The sequence below is a fragment of the Calliopsis andreniformis genome, chromosome 9, assembly GCF_051401765.1.
Source record: "Calliopsis andreniformis isolate RMS-2024a chromosome 9, iyCalAndr_principal, whole genome shotgun sequence".
Taxonomy (NCBI): Eukaryota; Metazoa; Arthropoda; class Insecta; order Hymenoptera; family Andrenidae; genus Calliopsis; species Calliopsis andreniformis.
In genome coordinates this window covers 10429982-10455970 of record NC_135070.1, presented here as the reverse complement: position 1 = coordinate 10455970, position 25989 = coordinate 10429982, and the positions used below count along the sequence as shown (strand labels likewise).

At 41.3% G+C, this 25989-nt stretch overlaps 1 protein-coding gene across 1 annotated transcript in view; it reads right to left on the bottom strand.

Annotated features, from left to right (window-relative positions):
* Positions 1-25643, bottom strand: part of Mub (poly(rC)-binding protein mub) — a 142803-nt gene extending 117160 nt beyond the window's left edge. The window contains exon 1 of the mRNA XM_076386084.1: positions 25238-25643. The gene's annotated coding sequence lies outside the window, so the exon portion shown is untranslated. The remainder of the gene's footprint in view (positions 1-25237) is intronic.
* Positions 25644-25989: the final 346 nt, after the last annotated feature.

The following is a 25989-nucleotide window of genomic DNA, read 5'->3' as shown; positions in this document are numbered from 1 at the left end:
TGCGAAAAGCAAGTTCCAATATTGAAGAAGTATTAATTCAGTGATAAATCGAGAGGTCGTTTTTTAATCAAAATAGTTCAAAGAGTTTGCAATCACATGCAAACTCAAATTTTCACATTATCTCTGCAAAGTCTTCCTTTCTTACAATTCCTAGAATTAATGGGTTTTTATTCGTCTGTGAACAATGGAGAAATAATTAAAAAATGAATGGTCTACATAACCAACTTCCTTACGCCTATGCACCTTGAAAGATTATAGTAAATTAACATTTTTATCTAAGAGTGAAGACAACGCGGTGACACTACTAAAAATTGACAGCTTTATATTCTTGGCAGAAAGTTTTTCCATTATACGCCTATTCCACTATACTATGTCATGAAAGTACAACGAAAGAACTGAGGCAAGAACGTGCATCTTCTATTTTTCTTGTGATGAGCTTCGTTCTTTCACAACGAACTTCGTAACAAGAAAATAGTGTGGAAAGAACTTCTTTAACCTTGCATACTCCGTTTTTAACTAGCTCTATACTTTCCAGCCTTGCTTCTGTACTTTTATCGTTCTCATCGAACGAACAGTTCATAAATAACGATTGTTAACTTACAGTACTGAAGTTTCGAAGAACATTCGATTTTCTATACATCAATGTCAATTAAGTTTCTGGGTAAGGCGTAAAGATAAACTACTTGAGAGAAAAAAGTGCATCTTAAGTTCAGAAATTTATCTATGCGTTCCAGTTAATAGTAAATCATTCAAACTTATTGTGTTGTTAAAGGGACCATACAAGAAGACTAAATTATTAAAGGCAGAATTATTATATGCGAATAAACCGCTGGAACCACTATAGCTGAAGTTCACAAACACTTACACTGTGTGAAAAGACATAATCCTTTTAATCTAATAAGCAGATTCTGAACTAACTATTGGTCATAATATCAGAGACCACTTGAAGTACTTAGCGTAATATCGTATCCCCAAGTCGCGTAAATTCCTCTAATCGGCTCCCTTTTGAACCACTAGAACTCTCCATCTAATCTACTTATAATTGCTATTATAGAATTAATTCTGCCTATATAAATAATGTTGACCATGTGTATAGTATCCAAAAATTAATTAAAAGTATAAATATGACTGCTAATCATTTCCAATTTTTGTCACTCCCGTTAAACAGATAAGAATAAAGATACTTCCTACCATAAAAATGATTGTAAATAAAAATTCCCTCCACTAAGAGAAAGAAGAGTTTACGAATGCATGCGAAAGAAGTATCGAGAGACGAATATTGATAAATTGTTAACAAACAAATAGACACCTACTAAAAATGATGTATCATTTTATAAATTTCAGAATCAATAAAATTTCCTTCTTAAGATTCTCTCAGAATCCCACAAATGGACCAAACGGTTCATCAAACCTCACTCCCCCAAATACTCGTCCCCATAGAATAAATCTAGCTTACGAAAGGGACCAATTACTCGGCGAGAGCCCTAGCTTTGCTAACTTCTTGAGCGTTCTCATTACAAATCCCTCACCGCCGAACGCGAAGTGACACTATTTACCGGATGACCTGACATTAACCCCATTCTGCGAGCGAAGGACTGACGCAGCAGCTGTCCCGAAATTAACAAAGCCGCTCGCCACCCCCGACCCGTATCGCCCACCGATCCTCCAGTAATTCAGTAACTGGACCCGATCCGTTGTTTCCCGTCACGCGAATCCAGCGCCGTCGACTGGAAGAGAAAAACGTAAATAATTTTCGCGTCGACCGCGTCGGTAGACACCGAAAAGAAAAGAGAGCAGGCCGTCTGCTCCCAAAGGGTGGCCCTGGTATGCACGCTCCTCTCATACTCCGCCACGACAGCCGGTGAAAGGGGGATGTGGGGAGGGTGTTGCAAAAGAAGAACTCACAGGGGTGGCAAAGAAGAGGCTGGAACAGAAGGAAGGGGGAAAAGAGGCAGGAAGAGAACGGAAGGGGCCCCGGTGGAAGAAAAAGGGGGGCGAGCGGTGGGAAGAGGGAGTCAGAGAACTAGAGGAGTGTCACAATAGCCTGCAGATTGGAGAGGCAGACGTACAGTCCCTGACCTGGCCGTGTACAGTCCCGTTTCGAGGGCTACGCCAGCCGTCGCGTAAAATGATGCTCGCTGCTGCCCCCGCGCCTGGCCCGACCGATCCTGTCCGACCAAACCGCGATATTACTACTTGTACAAATACAAATATATGCTGAACCGCCCTCCTCGGGGCCGCGAAACGAGGCTGGGATGACCCCGCGTGGTTCTCAACTTGGTGGATGACTCATTTAGTAGATTTAGATTTCTGTGATGTGAGATTTCTGGATTTTTCGTGACGAAAGTTTTGGGGTGAAGTTTAGGGAAGTTGTTATGATGGTCCTCTGTAACAGTACTGTAAGTATAGGCGAACAGGATCGAGATTTTGTAGGTTTGACTACAGGCCAATTGACTCATTGATTTTTTCAAAATTTTTTTAAGTTTTCAAGTTTTTAAAAATAAAAGATGTTTTTTTAATACTTGAAAATAAAATCTCTTAATGGAAACGATTTGGAAGAATATGGTCTCCTTTATAATTTATAATATATTCTTTAAGTAGATTTCCGGTAGTTTTTGTACATGTCAATTCATTTCATAATCTTTTTTACTTGAAACATATGAAAAAATTCGTAAATTCTGAGTGCAAAGGGTTAATTATTAGGTGGACCATTTTCTTTAGTACATTCTGCTGTTTCTCACTTTTACTGCAAAAATAAAGGCAGTTGGTCAATCAACGCGACATACCCGTTAATGGGCACATCCATCTTACTTACACATCACCACAGTAGCTTGTTACTTTTAGATCAAGCATTTCGCGGTGAAAATAATTTTCTTTCATACAAATTGTGTGATAAATTTTCGGCCTACTAAATAAATATTCAGCACAAATACTTCCCAGATTCGCATCTACTGAAGTAATTTCGAAATTTACTAAAGTAATGTACATTACTTTAAAATGATATATTAAAGTAATTTTGAAAATTGAAAAATAAAAAAACGTAATATTTCAAAAGAATAGAAGGTCTTCTTTATAAGGGATGATACTATCAGATAAATAAATATGATTATTACTTGCATTCTAGATCGTAATGATTTTCATAGAACTCAATTCCCTGAAGTGGCTGTTTATGAATATCCGTTTCTACTTTCAACATCGCAAACTGAGAGAGTAGAATTTTAGCAGAACTATCGGCAAAGACTTTTTGCCCATTTGTCCACCCTAGCGTCACGTGCGCTGCAATTGCTCCATCGTTACGTGATAAACGACGGAGAAATTTCCATGCTGACGACCGTACATCGATGGGCTCCCATTTGTCACGGAAACCTCATCTTTTTTCAACAACGCTAGTTTTCCATTCGACTGGCTTGTTCACGTTCACTCTGATAACACAAATTGCATCTTATAAAATCACCAAAACATTCAATAAAAAATTGATTGATCAACTATCATATTTTGAATTAAAGACTCAGGATAACACACTCCTTCCATATTATATCGATCAATAATTACGACGTATCTGTTCTAAAAAATTTTCATTATATTAATAAACTATAGGAAACACATACAAAAATGCATAACAACAAACTTGAACAACAAAATTGACTCATCTCCTACATACTGTGGAAATCTTTAAAAATTCAATCAAATTATAGGAACTTAAAGGAAATTTCTGAAGCTGTCTGCGTAAAAATCGTGATATCAATTTCACCTGAATTCTAGCCGAAAGGAAAATTAAAATAAAGCCCCCGTCTGTTTCTCGATCTCGGAAGTTCCGTCAGGGATTCTTTCGCATGATCGCAATCCAGCCCGTCGTCGGTTCCATCCTCCCTCGTCCCTCTAATTTCTGACTTCCGGTTTCGGGCGAACTTTCGGGACGAAAAGTTGCATTTCCCCTCAGTCGGATGCTTCGAACAGGAAGAAGTTCGTCTCGAGGTCGGTTTGGATGCCGTAGCTCTGGGGCGTAATATTGATCATGGCGTGGGCGGCTTGCAAGGGGGAGGACGGGGGTGTCTGCACGACCTCTCCTCACCCTCTTCCTCTTGCTGATTCTCTACCTCCATCCCTCTCTCTTGAGGGGTACAGTCGACGAGAGAGGTGGAGGAGGAGGAGGCGGAAGAGGGACTAGCTGAAGCGTTACAACGGGCCCACTCGTTGCATACGCTCGTCGATTCTACCGGGTGGTCATTAAATTCTGTTGGGAACGTTACAGTTTAACGCTATTTAAAAAAAAAATGTAGGGAAACTTAGGAAAAGCTTCAATACTTATACCTATAACTTAGGGTAGCTTTAATTGGGATCTCAGAATTGTATCTCGTGTATGTAAAGTAACTTGCAGTATATCTATGTATAAATAATTCCAATATGAACATTCTTTAGTAAATGTACTACAGACGACGCGATGAAAACAATAGTAATCATAATCCTTAAGTAATATTTAAAGAACTTTTTATCTATTTTATTATCTATACGATGTTGTGTACTTAATGAAACGAAGTTAGGATCTGAACTGTGTTGTGTAATGTGATTAATGGATTGCATGTGAAGGTTACTGAATAAATTTATACTGTAATTTACACCATGACTGAAGTAGGAAGTGTCTAATTTTTTAATGATCTTAATTACATTGATTTGTCAATTATTTCCGAATTAATATGACTGAAATGTCGATTTGAAGCACGCATCATTTCTTTTCAGGAAAATCAGAAACTGTCTGCAGTTACATATCCATATGTAAACACAGTTAACAAACAACAGTTTCTGACCGGTCCATACTGCAAACAGTAAAGTTTCTGATGCAAACAACTTTGTGCATAAAATCGGTACAAACGTTAAAGGTAGTTACATTTGTTTTCCACGGAGTTTAAATACACAGAATTCTCGTATGTATGAAGTCCATTTGATCGATTAATACTGCATCATATGCTCACCTTTAAAATGAATGCAAAATACAAGAAGAATATTTTCAGAGAGAATTTCTTTTAACAAATATAAATATATGGACGTTGAATATTCATTATTCCTTTGGATTGTTACTTTACTATAATTAGTGTTTCAAGTGAAAACTGCCTGAATTTCGTGAATGGAAAGGGTGATCTAGACCACTGTACAAATATTATGATACTCATCCATTTTTTAGACGAATTCGATCTTCCGAATTATAAGAAATAATTTTATAGGAACTTCCACATATCGCAGAAGAGAAAAGCGATCAGACTTTCGCATAATCTGCCACAACCCGTTCAGACTCACGCGAAGACAAAAGAAACCAGCGTGTCACCCTTGAACCCCTTTCGACGAGAAAGCACCGATCGAAAGCATTCCGAAGGCCCTCGAAGCGTCATCGAGCAAGTGGGCGATTCGCCGACAGACTCGCGGAAATCTCTGGCGAATAGGCCGGAAGCTACGTCGAGTTCTCGGTCCCTTTTCCCCTCTGCGCCCCTGCTCCTGGTGAATCGCGTCGGCGATTCAGCACGCTGAGAACCGCTGAGTCTCTTTCGGGATCGAAATGACAGTCTGGCCTGAGAGGCGCGAGCTTCGAAAGCTCTCCTCGGTGGGGAGGAGTTTCTGTGCCCGAGCTGAACGATATGGGATATAACGTGGATGTGTATACACGCGTGTACACCAGACTCGCTGGTCCCCCTCGCCGCCCGCCCCTGCGTGCGGCTGCACGCGTGTGCGCGAGGGTGCGCAGCGCGTGCACGGCTCGCGTATTGAGAAGAGTAATCGCGCGTTCGTGTGAGTGCGAGCGCCAAGCAAAAAACTCTTTTGCAAGAGGCGAGCGGGAGAGAGAGAGGAGGAGAGAGAGGGGGGAGAGAGAGAGAGAAAGAGGGAGCGTGGGAGGAAAAGGGAGAAGAGTCGGTACAATACAGCTTTGCAGGTGGAGGCCATAGAAAAGCCTGTCTGGCTTAAAGGGTCAAGCCTCGGACGAATTCACGGTGCCGAGTATGGTCGCGTGTCGACGGAGACGAAAGAGAGAAGGCACGCATCGGAAGTAATATCTCGATGATTAATGCTCTTGATGTCGAGGAAATGCCGAGGATGGTGCCCACGAGAGTGATCCAAGCGTTAATTTCGTGACTAACTACGTTAATTGCCATTCGTTGGGCATTCGACGAGCGAATTGGAATCTGAACAAGAGGGCTAGGCTTCTCTGTGTTACAGGAATATGATTGAATTTAATTTACAGAGTGTTTTACGAATACAGAGTGATCTACTTAAATAACTCCACCTACGCAGCTATTTCAATTATGATGATATACAAAATATTTGTTTCGAAACTATTTTACTTGAGACTTCGAAAAAAGATATTTCTTGCAGTATATTGGTCCATCCATACCTTCCAAATTGCATGAAAAATAGTTTTTGTTTTATCACAATTAGGAAAAGAGATATTTAGGTGCCCTTACTTAAGTGGATCACCCTGTACATGACGAAATACAAAAGGTCCAGTTCTGAAATCAATATTATCATACAGTAAACAATTTGGGTTATGAACTAATGATATAATTACTTTTCTAAGTATGCTAAGTGGTCGATTATTTACTTTTAATGTAATATTCCATCCTTTGGCCGTTACCATCCCCCGTTCAGTGGACCCCTAATTTTGGAACACTCCGTGCATGCTGAAGCTCTAAAGCGAACTACCAATAGGGAGATATAGGAAGAGTCGTATCAATTCTGTCGCTTCCTGTGCACTCGCGTCGCTATATTCGGCGTATCGATAATTCGATACGGAGAGGAGTTTTGCGCGGGAAAATCGGAGTTTAATCGTATCAATTTGACGACGCGTGCTTAATTGGCTATTCAGTTTCCAGCGTTCGTTGGACCCTCTGACTGGGGAAAACGTAATTATTATTTCTCACGAATCGGAAGTAAACTTGTTAGTCAGTTCGTCGATGATACACGGCACGCACGGAAAAGCTACTGGAAAATTGAATTTTTTCTTACCGTTTCGCGATTTTCACGGAGCCTAGTCAAGAAAACAGTATCCTCGCGGTATAATCGATAATGAACGATATAAACATCGTGATTAAAAAATTTTCTTTTCTTCCGCTCGGTACCTAGTCCACGCGAAACGCACTGTTTTAATTGCAACTCTGACGCGCCTTTCACCATTGGCGGTTTTGGTGGAAAAGGAGGGGAAGAGAGATCGAGAAGAGAAAAAATTGCAATGGTATGACGATTACATTGTGCTTTCATTTGCGATGTGATAATCCGCTAGATTCCCATTTAAAGAGGAAACAAAGTCGCTGCTAGCACTTAATGGTGCTTCCTTATTTTAGGGAATCCTTTCATGAAAAATTACCCTATAAAGAGATCTGTGGATATGCTACTGTTTAAAGAGTTTAGGATTCGTTAACTATTTAATGGAAGTGAAGTCTTTAAGTGAACACATTTAAGCAATCACGAATGATCGAATATGTTTTTTAGTAATATTGGATTAAAAGAAATTGAAGTTTCCAATGGAAATATTAACTTTGTCATTCAGTGCAATTTTAATTAGCACTGATGAGTAATTCCAAATTATTAGCTGATAGTGTACATAGGAAACAGCGTGTACAGATTCTGTTCACCTTTTTTCATGATCAATTTTATTGCCGCTTTTTCCCTCGTTTGCCAAGCTATTCCCTTTTCTGTTCTACTAAAAAGCTTTATGGAGGTTATCAATTACAATGCAGCAATAAACAAGCGGAGAATTGGTTTCAATATTGATTTTGTTTTACTGCAAAATAAAAGAATCGCGGAAATATAAAACCGTTCGAGAGAAATGAAAAAACGCGAGATTCATTTGATTCGTGAAAATGGCAGGTATTATTATGATTTGATATAGGTTCTCGTTTCATATTCATCAAGTTACCAAAATTTCGGAGCGATAACCATCATAAATCAATTAAAGTTTCTTATTACTTCTCTCTGTTCATGAATAAAGTAATCAACCACTAGATTTAGATAATCAAGATTTAATTACATTTCATATCTACGTATAATTTCTCGAATTTAACTTAACCCCCGATGATGTCCCCCTTAAATCTTCGCCGTCCATTTCTTAATGAACTTCCACTAGAAATGTTCTCAGCGACTTTCAGGATCGAAACAGTCGCGGAGAGCAGCTAAGTAAAAGCATAGAATTCGGTCCGTCTGCGTAGGGGAGCGCGGAGGTTCGAAAAACAGGAAACCCGCGGGTTTCGTATGGATCCACATGTTTTCACGAAAATAACGGATAAAGAGTTATGCAGAAGCAGCGCGTGTAGGCGAGGAAAGGGGGATGAACGTGGCTCCCCATGGTGGCGAAAGCGGAAGAGGATGCTTGGTACCGCGCGAACAAAAGGGCGCGGTGCAGCCCCCGTGGTTCAGACCTCTCCAATTACCGAGCTTGCCACCTCTCCCTGTCCCGTACGTGTGACGTAGGTGTTTCATTAATTTTAATTAAATATTTTTAATTCTCACCGACGGCGAGAGAGACGCGACCCAGCAAGGGAATGGCCGACCGACAGAGAAAAGGAGAGGAAGCAGAGGGAAAAAGGGATGCTGGACGCGGCGAAGTCCGAGAAAATGAGTGGCGCGCGCGTAGTTACGCGTGACGAATGTAATCGCGTTGTTTACGTCAGGCTGCAACCCGTTACGAAATTTCTCGTGATTACAGCGAAATAAAACACGAGCCCTGCATACTTTACCGAGAGCCATGCTCTGTTCACGTGGCTAGGAACGCACGCGTGGAGGAAGAATATCTCGAGTAGAGTCGAACTGTCTGGATAATTACATCGTTTACTGGTCGTGTAATCGCATACTTGATATTCGATTTCGAGTAATCGGCGATGGACAATAATTGCAGATACAGTGCTCGATGGCTGTATGTGAATAGCTGTATGAAATGTGGAATGTGACTGCCGTTATATTCGTGTATACAATTGGTGGATGCAGATAATTGGGTATCACGTCTCTTTGGTTTGAAAATGGGAGCGTTTCGTAATTTGTAAACATTTTTTACGTTTGAGATGGATAAATGTGTGGAAAGATATGATCTGTCATATTCCAGACCTTTACCTACACTACTGAATTTAGTAGTATAATAATCAGTATCCTATTAACCTAGTGCTACTAATTGTAAGGGGGATGCTTATCACGTAACTACTAGTTGCAACACATAACAGTATAGCATACTGTTACCTTAAACAATACAATTATCTTCAAAACATAATTTTACAAATGAATTATATCCTTCTGAATGTCCAAACATTTGCATACTTGTACATTTTAGAAATGCATCCCACATATGTAGGTATATCTAATCTATTACTGCCATCTTAAGGTACATAATGAATGAGAATAGATTTCAGAGAGACGATTGAATGTCTTTCTCAGTGCAGTCTCGCGGCAAACATTAAATGTGCATCACGAAGTGGAAGTGTGGCGAATTTCCTTGGGCATCGAGGAGAAGCAGAACGATAGACCAGCAGATCGATGGAAGACTGATCGGTATGCCGAACACGCGGCGTCTAAACCGGCGATTATCATATTTATGATGTCTCCTCATTTCGAGGAGCGAGACGCCGATAGGTGGGTAAGGTGGGTGGCTTATACGCGCAGATTCACCGACGATCCTCCGCATTTTCCGCCCACGGGACCTTCTCCGTGATTGAATAATTAAGCTGTGATCGAATTAAATCGAGCCATTAACGAGCTCGTTTTTCGTTCGAGAGCGACGCGAAAAAAAAAAGGAAATATTCATTGCGTTCGCGGGGACTTCTTCCGGAACTAATTATCCAGGCGATGCGCGACTACCTTTTAAATGGATTTCCTTACCGTTAATTATGAATACGTTGCCAATTTCTTTGATAGCTATCCACCTTATAGCACCTCTCATTCCTTCTCGAGGGGCATCTCAGAGGAAATTAAGCGAAAGAGATTACTGGACGACGGACGATCTTCGTGTGACAAAAGAGGTGCGAGGATATAAATGATGTCGTTACGATAATAATAGAAAATTGTTAGTAACACTAATTCAGAATATACTTCGAGTATTAATAAATCTATATCGAACGTTCCAGATACTCGCTGAAAAGAAACTAGGGTAAAGTACCTAGTAATCGATACCTTGAACAAAATTTAGCAAACTCTCGCCAAAAATTTGTCAACCTAGAACCTTAATTTCAAGTCAAAATTGTAGAAAATGTCCACGACTGGGTCAGTGTCAGATACTGAAAATTTTACTCTGCTATCCATTTATTATTTACATTTTTATTTTTTCCCGCGCGATCGAGATAAAAAAAATGAGTTTGAAAAAGAAATTGAAAACTAAATAAATTTGAAAAACAGCAAATTAATTTTTCATCGAGGAAACCAATCAATTTTTCGACCTCCCGAGTGTACAGGCATACGTGCAAGCACGATCAAAGTGTTCGGGCTCCGATCGTCGTGGAAGCAAAAGAGGAACTCTTTCAGCCACAGTAGCTAATAATTTACAAACAACAACCGTGTTCGTGTCGGAGTTCCGCGGGAAACGGAAGTTCCGTGGCAAGCTTCGAAGTGTAACGCAACGAACAATCGTGTGTACGCCTTTGTATTATGGTTTTGGAGCTTTCTAGCGGCAAGTTAAACAGAGAGTAACAAGTGAAACGAACCCGCAAAGTACACTTCGCGTTCTGTTAGTACAATTAATGCCTCGGCTTGCGTCAAACACCCTATTAATCCATTTTCTCAAACACTAATAACTTCGGCCGCTCGGGGAAAATAATTGAAACGCGTTCACGGACGTCGCTTGAGCCAGAAGCGCGCCGTTACGGGGAATAATTAGAATGTAGCGTAGTTTCGCGGCACGTCGGTGGAGTTCGCTAAATCGCGCGAAATAACACGGTTTCCATATCACGACTGCTTCCAGGTGCGAAGCGCTTATGTTACGACTCGAGTAACCAGCATCGGTTAAATTAATTCTCATTGTAGGTTTAACTGGAAAAGATTCGTTCAAGTTGCACGGACAGTATAAGCCCTCTAGGATATACAATCTGTTTGATGGTAAGTATCAAATATTATTAGAGGAGATTCTACGTTGTAGAATTAGATGAAAACAAAGAATAATAAAAATGTGTTTTAAGCCACAGTTAAGAATAAAATGTTGAGAAAACGTTTAAGTTCGCGTGTAGTGTGTCTGACGAGGGACTCATTCTACTGATTTCACTGATTGTGAGTCTGACCTAGGGCATGTCGACAGTAGAATAAGTGTCAGATCAGACACAGGAAAGTCTATAAATTAAGCCCCGAATCACACACAGAAAATTCAATAAAGTAAGCCCCAAGTCAGACACAGAAAATTCAGTAGAATATGTCTCAAGTCAGACACAGAAAATTCACTCAAGTAAGCATCGAATCAGAGCCAGCGCAATTCAATAAAATAAGCCACAAATCAGCCACAGGAAATTCAGTAGAATAAGCCCCAAGTCAGACATAGATAATTCAGTAGAATACGCCTCGAGGCAGACACACTTAACGCGTCTTTTAGATGACTTTAGCAACTTATAACTTGAAAACGAAGCTTCAAACACAATTTCGTTTATCTACACATTCGTCTTACTCTAGCATATAGAATCACCCCTTAAAATTTCTGACCCCCTTTATCGAACATTTCGTATACGTCTGCATTGTCTATGCAAACACGGGAAATAAATATTACACGTCGAATATTCCACTGAGTGCTCTTTCCAACCTCGTGAATCCTCGACAGTATTATATCATCAAACCAAAGAGCGCGCGTAAACAGACGCACGGCATAAAGTTAACGATAGCGAGTCAATTAACGCGGTGGAATCGCGTCCGTGTTAATTAACGTAATTGACTCGCAATAACACAAAAGGTTGAGGGGAGGAGGAAGTAGGAGCGTGGACAGTGGAGGGGACAGGCCGATTCGTGTTAATGACAAACGTCTCCATTATGAAAGCGGCAAACTATCTAGCGGGAAATTAAAAGCGCGTGGCCGCGCTCGCGGCCAGCAATTAATTTAAATGAATTTTCGCGTAAGTACGCAGTTGGCACGTTAAGTAGGACGGTAATAAGGCGGCTCGTTTCGTTCTAGCTAACCGGAACACGCAAAATCCTCTGAAATAGAATCTAATGCGACCCAGCAACGTCAGGGGTAGGGGAGAGAAAAAAATGGGAACACGACACGGGGCACTTCGAGAAGCGCCGTTGCTTTCCAACTGCCGAGGTGAGTTATTAGAGCAACCTTGAAGGAGAACGGGAGATCCTTCATTTCCAACAGTGGATCATCCATAAACGAGCGGGAAAACTCTTTTATTGATTTAAGGAAGATTGATCGATCCACCGCTCGCTGGAACGACGATTTCCCTCTCTATCTCTATCGTCTTCTTTGCTTTTTTTTTTTTGCCCCCACCACTTTCGTTGAACAAAGATATAAAGACTTGCCCCTATATCGAACTGCACACTTTTATAAACTTTGCTCCTCCGATCATCCGATTCCTGAACCTTTCAGCTTCGAGATCCGCTTTTACTTGGTACCTCTTAAGAGCTGATCAAACGAGATTAATTGGAGAGATTTCTATGTGTAAACGGTGAAATATGTTTGCAGCTTTTATTGAAGTGTCTATTGTCTTTGGAGTATAGTTTTAGGTAGACAGGATGGAAGCAATTTGTCGGGATTAATTGAGATACTATAATTCACTTTTTTGTTTTCTTTTTACTCGAGTCGAAGATTTAAATTAAAAAATACGATAATTGTGAGTACCTACTGAGAGTAACAAAACTGATATAATAGAATACTTCGATATTCATGAATTAATTAATACATAATTTTTTAATAAATACTGGAGAAATTTTTGTTTAAGATTAAATTTTTAAACAACCCTTCGATTTTATCAAAAGCTATTTTTTCGCCACCTGTGCAAGTCGACCTATCTGTATTCGTTTAAATCTACCATCGTTTAATTTATAAACAAAATTATGCGCGCGAAAAAATATTTCATAATTTTTCTCCCCCAGTGCGTATATTTAAAGGAAAGGAAAATAAATATAGCCTGTCGGAGGGAAAGCGTAACGAAATTCGAGGCAACAACGAAGGGGCGTTTTGAGAGACGCTCAGGAGAAATCAAGGCGGAAAACCACGTAACCGCGAAATCGTTTGAACGTGCCTATATCACCCTCGCGCGAGTTTGTGCATTTTTTGCACGCAGTTTTAAGCGGTGTCACGGTGGCAGTGTCCCCATGAATGTTTCATGAGGCTGTGCTTTCGTACACCCTTCGAAACGCATGCATGCACGCGCGTGCGTGTCCTTGTTTGCCAGGCGTGAATCCGGACCACGTAAACCAGTGAAAGGCATTCTGAACTTTCTCCTGCAAGTTATGAAGCTGTTGCATTGTTATAGAATTTCGATTCACCCCCAGAATTATTTGACATTAAAAATTGGACGCTCTGAAAATGTTGAAAAATTTACTTGTCTTAACGAATTGATAGTCTCGATAGTCTTCTAAAACATTTAATACTTTTTAAGAATTTTTTATTTCAATCTTATTCAATTTCCCATTAAACTTTTAAAAAATTGAAAGTGTTATAAAAATATTAACTGATCTAGATGATTTTTATTTGAAGTACTAATACACGTGTAGAAAATTAGAAAGAGGTAGAATGAAAGGCATATTCGAGGAAGCGTGTCTGGCCATTGCGTGTCCAATTCTACTTGTTCCCCTTGATTCGACGACAATGAAGAAACTGTCTAATACTCATTACAAAATTAGTAAAATAATAACGTAAGAAATAATTATTCGATTAAATCACGTTACAAATATTAATTTCGCAAGTTTTTACTGAATTTGTAACGTTTACCCATAAAACGTGCAACGCAACATTTTAAAATTTTCCACGGGGGTAAATCGCTTGCATCGAGAGGAAACGGAAAAACAAATAAGCACCGTTTATATTCCACTGCATGCTTCAAATCGAGCATGGTAAATCTCGGCACTCACGAAAAACAGTTTGTTGAAACAACTCCTAACAAGCGAATGCAATGTTGCGTTATGGAATGAAAAAGCTACAACGGTAAATATTCATAACGGTGATTACACGTGGAACGGAGGCGAAAAAGTTATAAATAAAGATGGAAGCTCATGCCTCGTGTTTCAGCGAATGAAAGCACCACGCTCAACGAAATACAGTATCTATAACTCTAAGATTTCATTTCACTACACTTAAAAATTCTATTACTTTCATTAAAATCCAGACCATTAAGAAACAAATGGAATCCAACGAAACTGCTTAAAAAATTGCGAAACTCTAACATGTTAACAAAAGATGTCTATTTATTATTCGCACCCCATATAATTCTACGACAGTTAAAAAATCGATAACATAAGAAAGAATGATAGTTCCTATACAGTAAATCTACTTCTAAAATACTGTTCCTAAATCCCAGACTCCAGTTCACTTTCATACTCTTAAAGAAGGCTACACAACTCTACACCTAAATCACCAGAGAAAAGATTCAATACCCAAGCTCCATTTCAGCGCAGGCAAGGACATCGATTGTTTCTCGAAAACGCTGAAAGGAATTGGCTGGAGCCCGTGATATCGCCAGAGCAAAAGAAAGTTCGATTCGCGTACGGGGAATCGAAGGCAGCTGTCTTCGAGCCGGAGTCGAATTTAACCAGGGTACAAAGTAAGTGTCGGATATATTGCATGAGTTACGCTAGAGCCGCCTTCTGAAAATGCCTTTGGAAGTACGAGACTCTGTCTTTGGCAAGGGGGGGTACAGCCAGCCAGTGCCGACGGTGAAACGCGTGCACCAGTGTACAAACAACGCCGATGAAACGTTACGCGGTCCTTTGACGCAGACTGGAATGTTTCCTGCTGCATCCGCGGCTTTTATGCGAGCTTTTTCCAGCGGGGCTACCGCGGAAACCGCACGATATCCCTGATTTATTTCCGCGACGGAGCCAGTGCCGTTCTCGCTATAATTATGAAAACTGTTACGCTTATAGTGAATATTCGGAGGAAAATTAGTACACTACATTTGTCCTGTATTCTATTATGGAACGACACAGCGCAACAAACGTCGCTTTGTATCCCTGAAGCTCCGAGCCATCGCGATTTTGTACTTCAACAAATGCATTTTTATTTGTATTTACTTTGCCCCGTTTTGGTAAGAAATGGGAATTAAATATTGGCCGTCCAATGCCATTTCTCTGAAGTGTACTTTTCGTTATTGTTAGTTTTCTGCTTGAGGCTTCTTCAATTTTGATGGCTGCAGGAATGCTAAAAATAGTTTTTGCTACAGATGAAAAACCTCCAGCCATTAGAAAATTTAGCCACCAGTGCCTTACAATATACCTTTCAGACTACATCGCGCCAAATAGGAGCAACGTTTAACAGGCCAGCCATTACGTATGTTCATGGGTAATCGCAATATTGTTCGCGGTCCAGGTAAATAAATTTATTTCCACGGCGGTGGTAAATAAATAAAATATCGCCAATTGCAGCGGTAACGAGCGCACGCGGCGTCGCGTCGGCGGGCTGCGATGCACCTGCAAACAAACGGGTTGCATCCACGTTCGGCAGACAGGCCAGTGAACGTCAAACGCGGCGCAAACGTCCAAAACGCGGTAATTAATAGGCCAGCGGAGGATCCAGTAGTCGGCGTGCGCAACTACGCTGATATCGATACATCTCTAGTAACGAGGATCGCGCATTACTCAGCCAGCCAACAAGTTCAGGCGGAGGAATGCAAATAGCGCGCGCCTACGCAACGCGGCGCGGATTATTAACGTCCCCGCAGAGGCAATGCATGTATAACGAATAACGACACGAGGCTGCGCGTGCATCAGGTGTCGCCCATCGTGTGCCCGGCTCTATATGCATCGCGGAAATTTCCAGGTTTGCTGTTGTGGCTTTTCCCCCGCTGGGACACCTACCCGAACTGGCAACAGACTGTGTGTACAGCCTGTCTTCGCTTGGTACGCGGGCCAACTGACTCGAAACTATTGACTCGAGGTACTTGGCTTTTGGGAATTTTATTTCATTGTAAGTCTGCTCGAAATAATGGCAAGGATTAGATTACTGTTGGGCTCTTATGAGTACCATCGCTTTTGGAAATTACTTTATTATGTATATGCAGGAGAACCTTGTGAAACGTAATATGGGCAATCCTCTAGATATTGTACTCTGATCAGTCTGAGTAACCGAGGTTTTAGTGTACTTCGATCAAATAAGACTTTGGAGCTTACTTTTGCCAGAATTTCTATTTTTTAAAGCTGAATTATACAGCGAGGAACAGTAGTACTCATAGGAGGATATTCTATACGTAAAATTCGTAGTAATACAGTTCATGGTTTTATTTCATACGATTCTCGGTGCAAATAGAGTAGCACAAAATCGTAGCTCTCTGTCTGTTCATATATCCATTTCCACTTAGTTTTCACTGGTATTTTTCAAACTTTTTGCGATATCAATTATTCTCGAGTATAACGTATCGTACTGAAATGTCGATTTCTCCATTTAACCGAGGCTTTACATTGTCAAATCCGGACAAGCGTTCCTCTCTTAACCTGGATCATTTATAAACGGGAAAAATTGTAAATTTATCGTGTCAGAATCGTCACAGTTAAGTCTTACATAAAACAAAAGTAGGCTCAATCTTTTATTATAGAAATAATGCTCACATGTTGCAAAACATTTGCCAATAATTTTATACGTCTCTTCATTTTCACTGCAACAACCTACGTGAAGTTAGAAAAATCTACAATGTTGAGTTTTTATGCTGATGATAGAAAACACTTTCCTAATAGTCACAACATTTTACCCTACCTTTCTGAACGAAACAAAATCGAACACTTCTCAGCGAACGATGTAAAAACACATCGGGAAGCAATGCGAAAGGAATGTGATCTGCAGGGAATAAACGCATTCGTAGTGTCGGTTTATCCTTGCACAATGACATGTCGCTGCACGCAACTCTGTTCTGTTCTACACTGTCAGAAGTTGTCTCCCTCATTTTTCACCTTCCTCTTTCCTCCATTCGCGTCATCGTACCACTCTGCGTGTCTCTACCACCGCCGCCGCTACTCCATTCAATTACACCGAAGACTATGCTCGCTGCACAGATTGCAACTTGCGCTGGCAGCATTCACGCGTTGCGTATACACGTTGCACCCATCCTGGTGCATTCAGACCATCGCCAACGATGTGCTAGTAAACTCTGGAGACATGCAGAGTGACTCTAGGAGAGATACAGAGGGACGCTCGACGATAATTCATTACGTGGAGGTTTTAGTTGGTTCGATGAATTCCATTTATAGATATAATTGTTTATTAAAGAAGGTTTACTGGAGAAATAAAGTTCTTAACTTTGAGACTATTTAAACACTTGTCATGATGTTAGTCACTTGAGAGATCCTAAAAATTTGAGAAATTTTATGGTCTCCCTATTCATGGACATGTTATTTTGTATATCAATAAATAGACTTAGAGCAGGAGAATGTTTCTTAGATCACATGGTATTTTTTAAGTACAAATTCATCTTCTTCTATCTATACATTTTTCATTGTCTTAAAGAGCTTCTAAGGCACAATATGCTGTATTCATTTAAATATTTTTAACTTTTCTTTCTTTGGTCAAATTACAGAATTAGTAGCCAGCTTTCAGAGATAAATAAAGAACAGGACACTTGGTTTCCTCCCAGTGGAGAAGAACTGCTCTCTTAGTAACAGAGATCGTTCGTTTCCAAGCGCTTTTCTAACTGCCTTAAAATTCTATTTACATACTAATGTGGCCCGTCACAGAGGATATGATACGATTAAAAAAAAGAGAGAGAGAGTGTGTTTCATGTAAAATGAAGTAGCCGACCGTTCATTCTGGCTCGTTCGTGCGATACAAACGCTTCAAAATTGCAAATCCACCCGATTGATCTCGGATGAATATTTAAACTCGCTACAACTCGCACGGTTCGATACTTTTGTTTCTTTTTTTTTTCACCCCCTCCCCTCGCGCCGTCTGTGTTTAATGTGGGCGTGCATAGGTAGTGCCAAGGCAAACAGTCTGGATTTTTCATGGGACAAACTTTTACCGAAATTTTATGTCGCACCTTAATTATATCGCACGAATTTTACGAGCTACTTCTGTTACAATGCATAAAGTTTATGGTAATGACGCCGATAAAGAACGGCTATGACGGCAATTCTGAGTCAAATATTGGCACCGTAAAACAGAATTACCCTCTATTTTCTGTAAGGGTTACTTTGTTTCAGTATTTTATTGCTAACTTTAAATGAGCAGCAGGGTGGATCGTTGTTCACAATGTTGCTACCATTCGAGAGTTTTCGATTAATCCTATTCGGTAAATGAACAATGCGTTACCGGAATATAAAGTTCTGAACTGACACAGTATTGGACTAAATAAGTGGCTACACACGTTAGAGTTAGTTGTACTCTATAATATTATTTTTTAGTATTTGTAGACTCAGTTTGGTGTAATTTCTATATATCAAACTTTTCCTCGGTCTAATAAAAATCTATTTGCAGGTATATCAATTACAGACCTGCGTGTAAAACCACTAATATTGAACTATGACATTATCTCTTAGAATTCTACGAACGATAAAAAGAGAAAGAAACCTTTTTTCAACGTTTATTTAATTCCCTATCTAAAACAACAAAAACAGATCTGAATTGCAATACATTCAATATATTGGCTATTTCTTCGGCTCCGCTGCTCGTAAGAAATCACTAAAACGACACCAGACTAATGAAACGCTCAGAGGAATGGTTTCCGATATTTGATAACGCATTAAAAGTCGATAGGAGGCGACGGTTTAACAAATATAAAGTTCCAGAGTGTTTCATACCGTCGGATTTGCTCTACGTTTAATTTCCTCCCTTTGGCGGCGGGAATGTATCGTACACGTGTCGATGGACGGGTGCAAGCCACGATACTTGGTGCAAATTAAATTTTATCGGGCAAGTTGCGCCTCGGGTGGTAAACGGAAGTCTGCGCACGAATTACACCGGATAAACGCATTAAAGATTTTCCTAGTGGCGGAACAAGGACCGCAGGCTATGAACGAGACGAGAAAGACGAGAGAAAACATTGTTGTTCAACACCTTCGTGGGATCTATCATGATAAACTGGGCGATCGTATTGTTTGCCACGGGAGTTGCCTATAATCGTCAAGGAGATCGATCGATCGTTCTCAAAGTAAATTGAAATACCCCTTGTCGTGAGAAATAATTGGGATATTAGGTTTGGAGAGTCATCTATCGATCTAACTTTGACAGGAAATATAAAACTTCTCTTTCAATAAATTGAACATTCTGAAGATTACATTCATAATTGAATTTTGCAAGGCTAATCAATTTGCTTATTAATTATTAAACGATACGTATCAAAAAGTAATAAATGTACCGTAAATTATGTAAAAAAACTTTGACAACTTGTAATGCATAATTATAATTATATTCCAAGTAATGGAATATAATTGTAATTTTAATTAACCAATAGAAAAATTTGATCAATTTTGTATTTTAAATCTAAATTCTATTACCTGCTAAAGTTTTTAACTATTTATAATTTTTATGATCCCTCAGCAATATATGAATTCAAAATATCTAATTATACAAATCCAATCAGCCACTAAACTGAATTCAACGTATATGGAAATTAATTGCATAAAATGTTAAACGTAACATTAATAAGCTCCCTTTGCAGCATTCATTAACACGTTGAGCGCAGCGCCGATTTTGCTAAGTGCGCTGTCGGCTCCCATGGATCGGCACCGCGCCCAACGTGTTAACAACGCATTGCATTAATCAGCACAAAAGTTTTATATTATAAAATAATTTATACTCTATTTCGCCATTCAAACGTATGTTAAATACCAGGTAGTACAGAAAGGTCTACGCAAAGGGCAGGTTCCTTTAGTTGTTGCAGTTCGAACGACTGTTTTCTGCTTCTTTGGATCCTCTGTAATTGTACACTCCCTTTTGTCGTATTCCTTTACAAGGGGGATGTACTTCGACTAAACGTTGTTTTGATTAATATTCATTCCAGTAAGAGAAATTCAGTAAACGGGCATGAATCTCGATAACTTCCAGCTTGGGGATCCTTTATTACTCGTCCTACTTTCCCCAAAGGCGTCGGGCTTCCGGTTACATCATAATTAAAGTCGCGCAGGTCTTCAGAACGACTAATGATATCGTTTTCGTGTATTCGAAGATTGTCTTCCCGACGTTCTTCCGCGACGAAGGGAAAACTCGTGGAAAACCGAGGAATTCGATTGTGAGATGAGATAAGCATATCTGCATTTCGTGGGAAGACATAGGATACGATGGGAACTGCTCGACATCTTCAATTTCAATAGATACAGTTATTTAGTGAATAAGTAAAAGCGATGAGTATTCTTATCTGAAAAGAATTTATTAGATTTTAAACAGTCTACAAATTATATCACCATATTATAGCAATATATTTACTTTTTGATTCTATGCTCTAAGAAAGAAATAATTGTATATAAAACTTCACTTCATAAGTTTCAGTTTAAATATATGCTTACATTTAAAAATATGACTAAAACTTTTTTTAAAGATCCAATTAAATTTGTTTACTTCAACCCCTTACTAGTTTACAAAGTGGCGCCAAACTTTCGAATGAAAACATAACGCAGTTTAGCGTAAATACAAGAGAACAATAATAAAAACGAAGCATACCTATATAAAACATCTAAAAAAAGTGGCTAAAGAGCCCAAGAGGAATGTATCTTCAACTCGGTTCATAAAGTGACTCCATCCAAGCATGTTGCTCCATCCAAGCAGCACAAATATTACAGAACCGTCTCTGAACGAGCATTTTACATGTTACCTAATATCGAAGGGAGCGTGCTCGTTCTCTCAACGATTCGCCAGGATTCGAGCTGGCGGAAATCGCCGCGGGCCGATCGGCGTCGTTTGTCTCGCGCGAGATACAAATTGCGCCCCGTTCCGACGCGTGAAAACGTACGCTCGTCGAAGACGGGAACAGAATGGGAAACGGCGATCGATAACGCGGACGAAAACCGGGAAAATAATAAAAATCGCGGGCTTTTCGATGAACGACCCGGCGACGGGTTTGATGGGACAGGAACGAATTTCACGGGAGAACGATTTCGTTGCTGGCTCTTGGAACGCGGCTTAGAACGCTGGGAAAATGGAATTAAAATAATGCGCCGTCATCCGCGGACGCGTCGTTACGTCCAAGTCCGCCGAATGACGGGGGTTGCGACGGTGGTGCCGGCGAGAAAGAAAAGGGTCCATGGAGGAATCGCAGACGAGCAGAGGATAAAGACAACGCTCGGGAGGGACAGAGGATCGCGGAATGAAAGACGGAGAACGCGTGACCGCAGGATGAGTCGCAAAGTAAAGATACAGGGAAGCAAAGACGGTAAAAAAAAAAAAAAATAAAATCGTTTGGAGAATGGAAAGGAGCACGGAGTCAAGAGCAGACAGTATAAAACCAAAAACAGGGGATGGGATAAAAGAGTCTCAAAGCGGGGGGGTAAATTAAATATTATAAGAAAAAGGGGGCGGTAAGATCGAGAAAGAAAGAAAATTAGACGGCGAGGAAAGAGTAAAAAAAAACGTGACAAAGAGAGTGGTGGAGGAAAGAGGGCCCTGTGGAGGGGGGCAGGGACGGGGTAAGACAGTAAGCAGAAACGAGAACAGGGGATGGGTGAAGAGAGAAGGAACTATGAAACGGACTATAATAGAGACTGAAAAAGAAAGAACAAGCAAGGGAAAAAGAGAACGGAGAGACGGACGTGGAGAGGGAGAGAGACGTGACGCGTGGCATCACGTGGTGTATTGATCGTCGCGCAGCATCCACGAGAGCCATTCCGGCTGCCAACCTTCCTACCTACCCCAAGCACTACCCCTTTCCCTCAACCTACCGCCGCCCCACCCACTTTCCTTCAGACCACCATTCTCCTCTGACCTCCTCCTACTTCACTTCACCCCCCACGCTGCTCCTGCAACAAACCACCCCCTGCACCCGCGCACGCCAAGCCCCCTGGCGAAACCCCGTCAGACATCCATCGTCGTGTATCCAGCGAGTTAATTATTAAATGCATCGTCGTGCCTGCCAGACCCTGCAATACGTCCCTTCCGCGCCCTCTCGCGCCCACCCTCGTCTCCTCGCTCCTTCTCACCCCATTGCGTTCATATCTCTCTCTTTCTCCCTCCTTCTCTCTTTCTCTCTCTCTCTCTCACACTCTCCCCCTTTTCGCCAGAGCCGATTCACGTGCAGTCACTTCATCTTCCGCGGCCCCGGTGTAAATGCTGGAAAGGAACGCGCTGGCGGTCTCTATCGGCGACTTTCGATTATCGAGCCAGCCAGCAATCGATCCCATCGCGTGAGAGGGAAACGCGGCTGGAGCGTTGACTTCGCCCTCGCGACGCGTGATTCCGTTCGCCGACGTGAACGCCGCGTGACCCACCGCTCAATCTGAATTTTCGATCGTCCTCGGGGGCAACCTTTGACAGTGGCAATGAAACTGTCCTCGCGAACGAACGGATCGGTGGTATTTGCAGTCTGAGGTATTGCACTCGGAGCGATTGGGTGAAGTTTTCGGTGGGATTGTTGGGAATGAAGATGGATGAGGAGAAATGTTGCGTGTCGTATGGGGGAGATCGTAGATGAAGGGAATTTAGGGTGGAATTGGAAAATACAGGGGAGGAGGAAATAATGAAGGTACCGAGTTTTTGTTGATTTTAGAGAAGCTAGGATCTGAAATATTTCGTTCAATAGTGCTTTGAGATGATTTGAGAAATTTATATATAGTGGTGTTAAAGAGTTTCCACTTTTTTTAGATGTTCTTATATGTATAGTAATTTGTAGAGTTGTTTTTACTTTAGTGGACTATTTTTTAAGTATTTTGGACATACTAAATAATGTCTATGATCTGAATGACGAGTGACTTTCTAACGGAACAGATGCAGCAAGTTAATTATTAAATGCATCGTGTCTGTCGAGCTTCGCGGTATATCATCCCGCTGAGCCCCGAATGGCACGAACAAAATCCCTCCGACTAACGGTAAAATGCTGAAAGGTTGCAGCCGATTGAAAGCTTTTGCACAGGCAATTACGTTAGAGGACCATTTATAGAGACTAAGGACTCGAAGGATCAAAACTGACGGTCATCTATGCTTTTCACAATTGTTTCTATATCCGACAATGAAAAATACACTATCAATTATAATGCATTTCAATAGGATATACTTCTTTTAAGCGAAAATATCATTTCTATATCATAATATTGACTAATTGAATAATAATAATTTTATATGAATAAAAACGACAATAATTTGTATAATGTTTGCAAATAGCTGCAAAAAATATTGAAACAGAGAAATGTTTTCGTCTCGAGAAAAAATCTTTCAATACTGATTTTGATTAAATTTGCATGCTAACTTTTATGCAAATGAAAGTTCCATCGCTGTTAATTTTAGTCAGTATAAGAAATAAGAGAACAAGAAATGTAATAAATTGCCTGTAAAGATCAAATAAACGTAGAGATCTCTAATTTACGTTGAATTCTCATTTCAAATAATTTTAATATACAAATTACTTTAACTAAACCTGAAACTTTATAAAACACTCATTCCTGAAAGAGCAATATTCCAAGTTCTTTATAGTCAGATAATCAACGCTGTCAAAGATATCTCAATTAAAATTCCGTTTAAGAACAACCGACTAGTATTTCATCGATCACATAAATATACTCCCACAGTCGCGTTTCACACGCTGCACCACGCAATATGGTGCAACATACACGTAAACGTTTCGCCCGTTACTCGCGCCTTGTCCCGCCCCACATTCGCCCGTGCATAACGCATTTTCGCCCAAACGACGTCGACAATACCACGTGAAACAGACGTCAGAAACAGGTCAGCGTGGTGCATGTACGCGCATACATTTACCCGAGACCAATCAAATTGCCACGACGTTGCTTTGCACCGTATTGCCAAGAACGTCATTCACCTGCCGAGGTAAATTGCCAAAACGCGGTGCTCGATCGCTGTTTCGATCAGGCAACTCGACCATCTCGCGATTCTTCATCGTCAGAATCCTCACCGCGGTACCATTTCGTGATTAGTCGAAGCAAAGCATTCGTTTGCTTTACAAACCACCTCGAAGGGAGCTCGATTCACCTGGCTCCGATTTTCCACAGACGCGACGAATCGGGCTGAAAGAATCTCGGTTGCAAATTCTCCGAGGATCCTCGCCAAGTCAATTTGCGCGCTTCCTTACGTGAAACCAGCGAGCTGGAGACAAAGTGGAGAACGTGGAAGGACGTTCTTTTAAGTAGAGCTCTGTCACTGGTATCAGGACTTACATTCTGACAAATAATGAAGAAGAGAAGCAAAGTTGCTTACTCTCTCTCAGCGTGAAGCGAGGTGTTACCTTAACCCTCTCGCGTGAAACGCTAGATAAACATCGATCCAGGTAATACAGCCAGAGAGTTTAGGCTGCGATTATCGCGAATACTTCCACGTTAGAGATCAGACAGGAGGGAGAGGCTGCAGTGGAAGAAACTAAGAGGAACAATAAATATTGCGGGACGGTTAGGGAACTCACGAGACCTAAGAAATCAAAGTGGATGGAAGGCGATAAGAGGAAAGACGTCGGGCAGGAAGAAGTATTCGTGGGACGAAAGGGCTTTTCGCCAGCGCCGCGTTGAAGATAGTCGGTCAACAAGCGGCACGAGTCTAAGTCCCTTCTTCTTTTGACGTCGTCGGTGGCGGTGCCTTAAGCTGCTACCGGTCGCGCTTTTTGCCTTGCTCAAGATACCGTCATAGTCTTATCCTCTTATTTAGACGTCGAGTAGGAGGCGCCGAAAAACAAAGGGCAAATTCCTCTTATCCCAGCTCGAATTACTTTTCTAAACCGTCCCTCCTCGTAGATTGACGAGGTTACGCGACGAGGCGCAACTCGCCACGCAATATGTGGCACTCGAGCGTCGATGGCAATAACGCGGATGGCAAGAGCGCGCTGCAAGATCGGGAAGGCTGGCTTTCCCCGGTTCCCTTGCCTCGGAGAAGCGAGAAATTAAGACGAGAAAGCTGAGGAGACGGGAAGACGTGAAGGTGGAAAATAGAAAAAAAAAGAGGTGGTAAAAAGGGGGACAAAAGCGAGGAAGAAGAACAAGAAGAAGCAGCAACCGAGATACTCACCCCCTCAGGCCGAAAGCCCTCTTTGCCAGCTCCAGCTTGAAGACACTCGGTCAACAAGCGGCAGAAGCCCGAGTCTTGGCCGTTTTCCTCTGGCGCGTACAAACGTGAAGAAGGTCGTTACACTGGCCGTTGGTATCACTTCTCCGCTTCACTCTGATGCGACACTGTCACCACGGGTCCTCCTTAGAGCGGCCGACTGAAGTGCCGGAAGGTAAATAGCCAAGGAAAAGGGTCACTTTTTGGGCCGATCGACGGAGGCCTCTTTTTCGGATTTACTCGGCAGATCGTGGCAAGAGTTTGAACGCGTATATACGAGGAGCAGCTGGTCGAGGATCAGAAAGAACGTGGATGCAAACCGACGACGAGCAAGACGACAACCGGGTAACTGCTGCTACTTGCCGTCGTCCCCGTCGAGGATGATGGCGAAAGAGGAAGAGGGAATGCGCGACCGGGCCGAAGCAGGAGGAAAAAGAACGACAGAGTGGAAGATAGGCTAAGTTTAGAATACCCTACAGGAGCCTAAACGAAACAGAGGAGACGATGGCGAAGAAGGAGCAAAGACACGGGACGAATACAATACACCTTAAAACGGTTCCCCTTCGAGGCGGATGGAGGACTAGGGGAAGCGAAGCGGGACGAGGAGGAAGAGAGAGAATGATTTTAGATTCAGTGCCAGAAAAATCGCCAGCCAATCGGGAGAGGCCGCAGGACAAATCGAGATCGCCATCTCTCGGCCAACTGGGGCCATCGAA